Here is an 11,416-nt window from a genome sequence, read left to right on the forward strand (position 1 = left end):
AAAACATCACGGGGTGGTGCGCATTGTATGGGTGTGTGTTACATTACATTCACTACTAGGAGTGAGAAAATCATCACGGGGTGGTGTGAATCGGAGGGTCGGAATTAGGATAGGCAGTGATTAGCAATGTAGGTTGGAGAAAAGCACCGCGGGGTGGTCAGCATGGTGAGGTAAGGGAACATGCAGTGGCAATTTAGGATACGTTTCTGAAAAACTTCGCGGGGTGGTGCGCATTGTATGGGTGTGTGTTACATTAGATTCACTAGTAGGAGTGAGAAAAACATCACGGGGTGGTGTGCATTGTATGGGTGTGTGTTACATTTCATTCACTAGTAGGAGTGAGAAAAACATCACGGGGTGGTGTGAATCGGAGGGTCTGAATTAGGATAGGCAGTGAGTGGCAATGTAGGATGGAGAAAAGCACCGCGGGGTGGTCAGCATTTGGAGGTCAGGGAACATGTAGTGGCAATGTAGGATAGGTTTCTGAAAAACATCGCGGGGTGGTGCGCATTGTATGGGTGTGTGTTACATTAGATTCACTAGTAGGAGTGAGAAAAACATCACTGGGTGGTGCGCATTGTATGGGTGTGTGTTACATTACATTCACTAGTAGGAGTGAGACAAACATCACGGGGTGGTGCGCATTCTATGGGTCTGTGTTACATTACATTCACTAGTAGGACTGAGAAAAACATCACGGAGTGGTGCGCATTGTATTGGTGTGTGTTGCATTACATTCACTACTAGGAGTGAGAAAAACATCACGGGGTGATGTGAATTGGAGGGTCTGAATTAGGATAGGCAGTGAGTGGAAATGTAGGATGGAGAAAAGCACCGCGGTGTGGTCAGCATGGGGAGGTCAAGGAACATGCAGTGGCAACGTAGGATAGGTTTCTGAAAAACATCGCGGGGTGGTGCGCATTGTATGGGTGTGTGATACATTAGATTCACTAGTAGGAGTGAGAAAAACATCACGGGGTGGTGCGCATTGTATGGGTGTGTGTTACATTACATTCACTAGTAGGAGTGAGAAAAACATCACGGGTGGTGTGCATTGTATGGGTGTGTGTTACATTATATTCACTAATAGGAGTGAGAAAAACATCACGGTGTGGTGCGCATTGTATGTGTGTGTGTTACATTACATTCATTGTTAGAAGTGAGAAAAACATCACGGGGTGGTGCGCATTGTATGGGTGTGTGTTACCTTACATTCACTACTAGGAGTGAGAAAAACATCACGGGGTGGTGTGAATCGGAGTGTCTAAATTAGGATAGGCAGTGAGTGGCAATGGAGGATGAAGAAAAGCACCGCGGGGTGGTCAGCATGGGGAGGTCAGGGAACATGCAGTGGCAATGTAGGATAGGTTTCTGAAAAACATCGCGGGTGGTGCGCATTGTATGGGTGTGTGTTACATTAGATTCACTAGTAGGTGTGAGAAAAACATCACGGGGTGGTGTGCATTGTATGGGTGTGTGTTACATTACATTCACTAATAGGAGTGAGAAAAACATCCCGGGATGGTGCGCATTGTATGGGTGTGTGTTACATTGCATTCACTACTAGGAGTGAGAAAAACATCACGGGGTGGTGTGAATCGGAGGGTCTGAATTAGGATAGGCAGTGATAGGCAATGTAGGATGGAGAAAAGCACCGCGGGGTGGTCAGCATGGGGAGGTAAGGGTACATGCAGTGGCAATGTAGGATAGGTTTCTGAAAAACATCGCGGGGTGGTGCGCATTGTATGGGTGTGTGTTACATTAGATTCACTAGTAGGAGTGAGAAAAACATCACGGGGTGGTGCGCATTGTATGGGTGTGTGTTACATTACATTCACTAGTAGGAGTGAGAAAAACATCGCGGGGTGGTGCGCATTGTATGGGTGTGTGTTACATTACATTCACTAGTAGGAGTGAGAAAAACATCAAGGGGTGCTGCGCATTGTATGGGTGTGTGTTACATTACATTCACTACTAGGAGTGAGAAAAACATCACGGGGTGGTGTGAATCGGATGGTCTGAATTAGGATAGGCAGTGAGTGGCAATGTAGGATGGAGAAAAGCACCGCGGGGTGGTCAGCGTGGGGAGGTCAGGGAACATGCAGTGGCAATGTAGGATACGTTTCTGAAAAACATCGCGGGGTGGTGCGCATTGTATGGGTGTGTGTTACATTAGATTCACTAGTAGGAGTGAGAAAAACATCACTGGGTGGTGCGCATTGTATGGGTGTGTGTTACATTACATTCACTAGTAGGAGTGAGAAAATCATCACGGGGTGGTGCGCATTGTATGGGTGTGTGTTACATTACATTCACTAGTAGGAGTGAGAAAAACATCACAGGGTGGTGCGCATTGTATGGGTGTGTGTTACATTACATTCACTACTAGGAGTGAGAAAAACATAACGGGGTGATGTGAATTGGAGGGTCTGAATTAGGATAGGCAGTGAGTGGCAATGTAGGATGGAGAAAAGCACCGCGGTGTGGTCAGCATGGGGAGGTCAGGGAACATGCAGTGGCAATGTAGGATAGGTTTCTGAAAAACATCGCGGGGTGGTGCGCATTGTATGGGTGTGTGTTACATTAGATTCACTAGTAGACGTGAGAAAAACATCACGGGGTGGTGCGCATTGTATGGGTGTGTGTTACATTACATTCACTAGTAGGAGTGAGAAAAACATCACGGGTTGCTGCGAATTGTATGGGTGTGTGTTACATTACATTCACTAGTAGGAGTGAGAAAAACATCACGGGATCTTGCGCATTGTATGGGTGTGTGTTACATTACATTCACTAGTAGGAGTGAGAAAAACATCACGGGTGGTGTGCATTGTATGGGTGTGTGTTACATTACATTCACTAATAGGAGTGAGAAAAACATCACGGTGTGGTGCGCATTGTATGTGTGTGTGTTACATTACATTCATTGTTAGAAGTGAGAAAAACATCACGTGGTGGTGCGCATTGTATGGGTGTGTGTTACCTTACATTCACTACTAGGAGTGAGAAAAACATCACGGGGTGGTGTGAATCGGAGTGTCTGAATTAGGATAGGCAGTGAGTGGAAATGTAGGATGGAGAAAAGCACCGCGGTGTGGTCAGCATGGGGAGGTCAGGGAACATGCAGTGGCAATGTAGGATAGGTTTCTGAAAAACATCGCGGGGTGGTGCGCATTGTATGGGTGTGTGATACATTAGATTCACTAGTAGGAGTGAGAAAAACATCACGGGGTGGTGCGCATTGTATGGGTGTGTGTTACATTACATTCACTAGTAGGAGTGAGAAAAACATCACGGGTGGTGTGCATTGTATGGGTGTGTGTTACATTACATTCACTAATAGGAGTGAGAAAAACATCACGGTGTGGTGCGCATTGTATGTGTGTGTGTTACATTACATTCATTGTTAGAAGTGAGAAAAACATCACGTGGTGGTGCGCATTGTATGGGTGTGTGTTACCTTACATTCACTACTAGGAGTGAGAAAAACATCACGGGGTGGTGTGAATCGGAGTGTCTGAATTAGGATAGGCAGTGAGTGGCAATGGAGGATGGAGAAAAGCACCGCGGGGTGGTCAGCATGGGGAGGTCAGGGAACATGCAGTGGCAATGTAGGATAGGTTTCTGAAAAACATCGCGGGGTGGTGCGCATTGTATGGGTGTGTGTTACATTAGATTCACTAGTAGGAGTGAGAAAAACATCACGGGGTGGTGCGCATTGTATGGGTGTGTGTTACATTACATTCACTAATAGGAGTGAGAAAAACATCCAGGGGTGGTGCGCATTGTATGGGTGTGTGTTACATTGCATTCACTACTAGGAGTGAGAAAAACATCACGGGGTGGTGTGAATCGGAGGGTCTGAATTAGGATAGGCAGTGATAGGCAATGTAGGATGGAGAAAAGCACCGCGGGGTGGTCAGCATGGGGAGGTAAGGGAACATGCAGTGGCAATGTAGGATAGGTTTCTGAAAAACATCGCGGGGTGGTGCGCATTGTATGGGTGTGTGTTACATTAGATTCACTAGTAGGAGTGAGAAAAACATCACGGGGTGGTGCGCATTGTATGGGTGTGTGTTACATTACATTCACTAGTAGGAGTGAGAAAAACATCGCGGGGTGGTGCGCATTGTATGGGTGTGTGTTACATTACATTCACTAGTAGGAGTGAGACAAACATCACGGGGTGGTGCGCATTGTATGGGTCTGTGTTACATTACATTCACTAGTAGGACTGAGAAAAACATCACGGAGTGGTGCGCATTGTATTGGTGTGTGTTGCATTACATTCACTACTAGGAGTGAGAAAAACATCACGGGGTGATGTGAATTGGAGGGTCTGAATTAGGATAGGCAGTGAGTGGAAATGTAGGATGGAGAAAAGCACCGCGGTGTGGTCAGCATGGGGAGGTCAAGGAACATGCAGTGGCAACGTAGGATAGGTTTCTGAAAAACATCGCGGGGTGGTGCGCATTGTATGGGTGTGTGATACATTAGATTCACTAGTAGGAGTGAGAAAAACATCACGGGGTGGTGCGCATTGTATGGGTGTGTGTTACATTACATTCACTAGTAGGACTGAGAAAAACATCACGGGTGGTGTGCATTGTATGGGTGTGTGTTACATTATATTCACTAATAGGAGTGAGAAAAACATCACGGTGTGGTGCGCATTGTATGTGTGTGTGTTACATTACATTCATTGTTAGAAGTGAGAAAAACATCACGGGGTGGTGCGCATTGTATGGGTGTGTGTTACCTTACATTCACTACTAGGAGTGAGAAAAACATCACGGGGTGGTGTGAATCGGAGTGTCTAAATTAGGATAGGCAGTGAGTGGCAATGGAGGATGAAGAAAAGCACCGCGGGGTGGTCAGCATGGGGAGGTCAGGGAACATGCAGTGGCAATGTAGGATAGGTTTCTGAAAAACATCGCGGGTGGTGCGCATTGTATGGGTGTGTGTTACATTAGATTCACTAGTAGGTGTGAGAAAAACATCACGGGGTGGTGTGCATTGTATGGGTGTGTGTTACATTACATTCACTAATAGGATTGAGAAAAACATCCCGGGATGGTGCGCATTGTATGGGTGTGTGTTACATTGCATTCACTACTAGGAGTGAGAAAAACATCACGGGGTGGTGTGAATCGGAGGGTCTGAATTAGGATAGGCAGTGATAGGCAATGTAGGATGGAGAAAAGCACCGCGGGGTGGTCAGCATGGGGAGGTAAGGGAACATGCAGTGGCAATGTAGGATAGGTTTCTGAAAAACATCGCGGGGTGGTGCGCATTGTATGGGTGTGTGTTACATTAGATTCACTAGTAGGAGTGAGAAAAACATCACGGGGTGGTGCGCATTGTATGGGTGTGTGTTACATTACATTCACTAGTAGGAGTGAGAAAAACATCGCGGGGTGGTGCGCATTGTATGGGTGTGTGTTACATTACATTCACTAGTAGGAGTGAGAAAAACATCAAGGGGTGCTGCGCATTGTATGGGTGTGTGTTACATTACATTCACTACTAGGAGTGAGAAAAACATCACGGGGTGGTGTGAATCGGAGTGTCTGAATTAGGATAGGCAGTGAGTGGAAATGTAGGATGGAGAAAAGCACCGCGGTGTGGTCAGCATGGGGAGGTCAGGGAACATGCAGTGGCAATGTAGGATAGGTTTCTGAAAAACATCGCGGGGTGGTGCGCATTGTATGGGTGTGTGATACATTAGATTCACTAGTAGGAGTGAGAAAAACATCACGGGGTGGTGCGCATTGTATGGGTGTGTGTTACATTACATTCACTAGTAGGAGTGAGAAAAACATCACGGGTGGTGTGCATTGTATGGGTGTGTGTTACATTACATTCACTAATAGGAGTGAGAAAAACATCACGGTGTGGTGCGCATTGTATGTGTGTGTGTTACATTACATTCATTGTTAGAAGTGAGAAAAACATCACGTGGTGGTGCGCAATGTATGGGTGTGTGTTACCTTACATTCACTACTAGGAGTGAGAAAAACATCACGGGGTGGTGTGAATCGGAGTGTCTGAATTAGGATAGGCAGTGAGTGGCAATGGAGGATGGGGAAAAGCACCGCGGGGTGGTCAGCATGGGGAGGTCAGGGAACATGCAGTGGCAATGTAGGATAGGTTTCTGAAAAACATCGCGGGGTGGTGCGCATTGTATGGGTGTGTGTTACATTAGATTCACTAGTAGGAGTGAGAAAAACATCACGGGGTGGTGCGCATTGTATGGGTGTGTGTTACATTACATTCACTAATAGGAGTGAGAAAAACATCCCGGGGTGGTGCGCATTGTATGGGTGTGTGTTACATTGCATTCACTACTAGGAGTGAGAAAAACATCACGGGGTGGTGTGAATCGGAGGGTCTTTATTAGGATAGGCAGTGATAGGCAATGTAGGATGGAGAAAAGCACCGCGGGGTGGTCAGCATGGGGAGGTAAGGGAACATGCAGTGGCAATGTAGGATAGGTTTCTGAAAAACATCGCGGGGTGGTGCGCATTGTATGGGTGTGTGTTACATTAGATTCACTAGTAGGAGTGAGAAAAACATCACGGGGTGGTGCGCATTGTATGGGTGTGTGTTACATTACATTCACTAGTAGGAGTGAGAAAAACATCGCGGGGTGGTGCGCATTGTATGGGTGTGTGTTACATTACATTCACTAGTAGGAGTGAGACAAACATCACGGGGTGGTGCGCATTGTATGGGTCTGTGTTACATTACATTCACTAGTAGGACTGAGAAAAACATCACGGAGTGGTGCGCATTGTATTGGTGTGTGTTGCATTACATTCACTACTAGGAGTGAGAAAAACATCACGGGGTGATGTGAATTGGAGGGTCTGAATTAGGATAGGCAGTGAGTGGAAATGTAGGATGGAGAAAAGCACCGCGGTGTGGTCAGCATGGGGAGGTCAAGGAACATGCAGTGGCAACGTAGGATAGGTTTCTGAAAAACATCGCGGGGTGGTGCGCATTGTATGGGTGTGTGATACATTAGATTCACTAGTAGGAGTGAGAAAAACATCACGGGGTGGTGCGCATTGTATGGGTGTGTGTTACATTACATTCACTAGTAGGAGTGAGAAAAACATCACGGGTGGTGTGCATTGTATGGGTGTGTGTTACATTATATTCACTAATAGGAGTGAGAAAAACATCACGGTGTGGTGCGCATTGTATGTGTGTGTGTTACATTACATTCATTGTTAGAAGTGAGAAAAACATCACGGGGTGGTGCGCATTGTATGGGTGTGTGTTACCTTACATTCACTACTAGGAGTGAGAAAAACATCACGGGGTGGTGTGAATCGGAGTGTCTAAATTAGGATAGGCAGTGAGTGGCAATGGAGGATGAAGAAAAGCACCGCGGGGTGGTCAGCATGGGGAGGTCAGGGAACATGCAGTGGCAATGTAGGATAGGTTTCTGAAAAACATCGCGGGTGGTGCGCATTGTATGGGTGTGTGTTACATTAGATTCACTAGTAGGTGTGAGAAAAACATCACGGGGTGGTGTGCATTGTATGGGTGTGTGTTACATTACATTCACTAATAGGAGTGAGAAAAACATCCCGGGATGGTGCGCATTGTATGGGTGTGTGTTACATTGCATTCACTACTAGGAGTGAGAAAAACATCACGGGGTGGTGTGAATCGGAGGGTCTGAATTAGGATAGGCAGTGATAGGCAATGTAGGATGGAGAAAAGCACCGCGGGGTGGTCAGCATGGGGAGGTAAGGGAACATGCAGTGGCAATGTAGGATAGGTTTCTGAAAAACATCGCGGGGTGGTGCGCATTGTATGGGTGTGTGTTACATTAGATTCACTAGTAGGAGTGAGAAAAACATCACGGGGTGGTGCGCATTGTATGGGTGTGTGTTACATTACATTCACTAGTAGGAGTGAGAAAAACATCGCGGGGTGGTGCGCATTGTATGGGTGTGTGTTACATTACATTCACTAGTAGGAGTGAGAAAAACATCAAGGGGTGCTGCGCATTGTATGGGTGTGTGTTACATTACATTCACTACTAGGAGTGAGAAAAACATCACGGGGTGGTGTGAATCGGATGGTCTGAATTAGGATAGGCAGTGAGTGGCAATGTAGGATGGAGAAAAGCACCGCGGGGTGGTCAGCGTGGGGAGGTCAGGGAACATGCAGTGGCAATGTAGGATACGTTTCTGAAAAACATCGCGGGGTGGTGCGCATTGTATGGGTGTGTGTTACATTAGATTCACTAGTAGGAGTGAGAAAAACATCACTGGGTGGTGCGCATTGTATGGGTGTGTGTTACATTACATTCACTAGTAGGAGTGAGAAAATCATCACGGGGTGGTGCGCATTGTATGGGTGTGTGTTACATTACATTCACTAGTAGGAGTGAGAAAAACATCACAGGGTGGTGCGCATTGTATGGGTGTGTGTTACATTACATTCACTACTAGGAGTGAGAAAAACATAACGGGGTGATGTGAATTGGAGGGTCTGAATTAGGATAGGCAGTGAGTGGCAATGTAGGATGGAGAAAAGCACCGCGGTGTGGTCAGCATGGGGAGGTCAGGGAACATGCAGTGGCAATGTAGGATAGGTTTCTGAAAAACATCGCGGGGTGGTGCGCATTGTATGGGTGTGTGTTACATTAGATTCACTAGTAGACGTGAGAAAAACATCACGGGGTGGTGCGCATTGTATGGGTGTGTGTTACATTACATTCACTAGTAGGAGTGAGAAAAACATCACGGGTTGCTGCGAATTGTATGGGTGTGTGTTACATTACATTCACTAGTAGGAGTGAGAAAAACATCACGGGGTCTTGCGCATTGTATGGGTGTGTGTTACATTACATTCACTAGTAGGAGTGAGAAAAACATCACGGGTGGTGTGCATTGTATGGGTGTGTGTTACATTACATTCACTAATAGGAGTGAGAAAAACATCACGGTGTGGTGCGCATTGTATGTGTGTGTGTTACATTACATTCATTGTTAGAAGTGAGAAAAACATCACGTGGTGGTGCGCATTGTATGGGTGTGTGTTACCTTACATTCACTACTAGGAGTGAGAAAAACATCACGGGGTGGTGTGAATCGGAGTGTCTGAATTAGGATAGGCAGTGAGTGGAAATGTAGGATGGAGAAAAGCACCGCGGTGTGGTCAGCATGGGGAGGTCAGGGAACATGCAGTGGCAATGTAGGATAGGTTTCTGAAAAACATCGCGGGGTGGTGCGCATTGTATGGGTGTGTGATACATTAGATTCACTAGTAGGAGTGAGAAAAACATCACGGGGTGGTGCGCATTGTATGGGTGTGTGTTACATTACATTCACTAGTAGGAGTGAGAAAAACATCACGGGTGGTGTGCATTGTATGGGTGTGTGTTACATTACATTCACTAATAGGAGTGAGAAAAACATCACGGTGTGGTGCGCATTGTATGTGTGTGTGTTACATTACATTCATTGTTAGAAGTGAGAAAAACATCACGTGGTGGTGCGCATTGTATGGGTGTGTGTTACCTTACATTCACTACTAGGAGTGAGAAAAACATCACGGGGTGATGTGAATCGGAGTGTCTGAATTAGGATAGGCAGTGAGTGGCAATGGAGGATGGAGAAAAGCACCGCGGGGTGGTCAGCATGGGGAGGTCAGGGAACATGCAGTGGCAATGTAGGATAGGTTTCTGAAAAACATCGCGGGGTGGTGCGCATTGTATGGGTGTGTGTTACATTAGATTCACTAGTAGGAGTGAGAAAAACATCACGGGGTGGTGCGCATTGTATGGGTGTGTGTTACATTACATTCACTAATAGGAGTGAGAAAAACATCCCGGGGTGGTGCGCATTGTATGGGTGTGTGTTACATTGCATTCACTACTAGGAGTGAGAAAAACATCACGGGGTGGTGTGAATCGGAGGGTCTGAATTAGGATAGGCAGTGATAGGCAATGTAGGATGGAGAAAAGCACCGCGGGGTGGTCAGCATGGGGAGGTAAGGGAACATGCAGTGGCAATGTAGGATAGGTTTCTGAAAAACATCGCGGGGTGGTGCGCATTGTATGGGTGTGTGTTACATTAGATTCACTAGTAGGAGTGAGAAAAACATCACGGGGTGGTGCGCATTGTATGGGTGTGTGTTACATTACATTCACTAGTAGGAGTGAGAAAAACATCGCGGGGTGGTGCGCATTGTATGGGTGTGTGTTACATTACATTCACTAGTAGGAGTGAGAAAAACATCAAGGGGTGCTGCGCATTGTATGGGTGTGTGTTACATTACATTCACTACTAGGAGTGAGAAAAACATCACGGGGTGGTGTGAATCGGATGGTCTGAATTAGGATAGGCAGTGAGTGGCAATGTAGGATGGAGAAAAGCACCGCGGGGTGGTCAGCGTGGGGAGGTCAGGGAACATGCAGTGGCAATGTAGGATACGTTTCTGAAAAACATCGCGGGGTGGTGCGCATTGTATGGGTGTGTGTTACATTAGATTCACTAGTAGGAGTGAGAAAAACATCACTGGGTGGTGCGCATTGTATGGGTGTGTGTTACATTACATTCACTAGTAGGAGTGAGAAAATCATCACGGGGTGGTGCGCATTGTATGGGTGTGTGTTACATTACATTCACTAGTAGGAGTGAGAAAAACATCACAGGGTGGTGCGCATTGTATGGGTGTGTGTTACATTACATTCACTACTAGGAGTGAGAAAAACATCACGGGGTGATGTGAATTGGAGGGTCTGAATTAGGATAGGCAGTGAGTGGCAATGTAGGATGGAGAAAAGCACCGCGGTGTGGTCAGCATGGGGAGGTCAGGGAACATGCAGTGGCAATGTAGGATAGGTTTCTGAAAAACATCGCGGGGTGGTGCGCATTGTATGGGTGTGTGTTACATTAGATTCACTAGTAGACGTGAGAAAAACATCACGGGGTGGTGCGCATTGTATGGGTGTGTGTTACATTACATTCACTAGTAGGAGTGAGAAAAACATCACGGTGCGGTGCGCATTGTATGGGTGTGTGTTACATTACATTCTCTAATAGGAGTGAGAAAAACATCACGGGTTGCTGCGAATTGTATGGGTGTGTGTTACATTACATTCACTAGTAGGAGTGAGAAAAACATCACGGGGTCTTGCGCATTGTATGGGTGTGTGTTACATTACATTCACTAGTAGGAGTGAGAAAAACATCACGGGGTGGTGCGCATTGTATGGGTGTGTGTTACATTACATTCACTAGTAGGAGTGAGAAAAACATCACGGGGTGGTGCGCATTGTATGGGTGTGTGTTACATTACATTCACTAGTAGGAGTGAGAAAAACATCATGGGGTGGTGCGCATTGTATGGGTGTGTGTTACATTACATTCACTAGTAGGAGTGAGAAAAA

Source organism: Cavia porcellus, unplaced genomic scaffold (genome assembly GCF_034190915.1).
Source record: "Cavia porcellus strain 051 isolate PalLab524CR breed Dunkin Hartley unplaced genomic scaffold, mCavPor4.1 scaffold_58, whole genome shotgun sequence".
Taxonomy (NCBI): domain Eukaryota; kingdom Metazoa; phylum Chordata; class Mammalia; order Rodentia; family Caviidae; genus Cavia; species Cavia porcellus.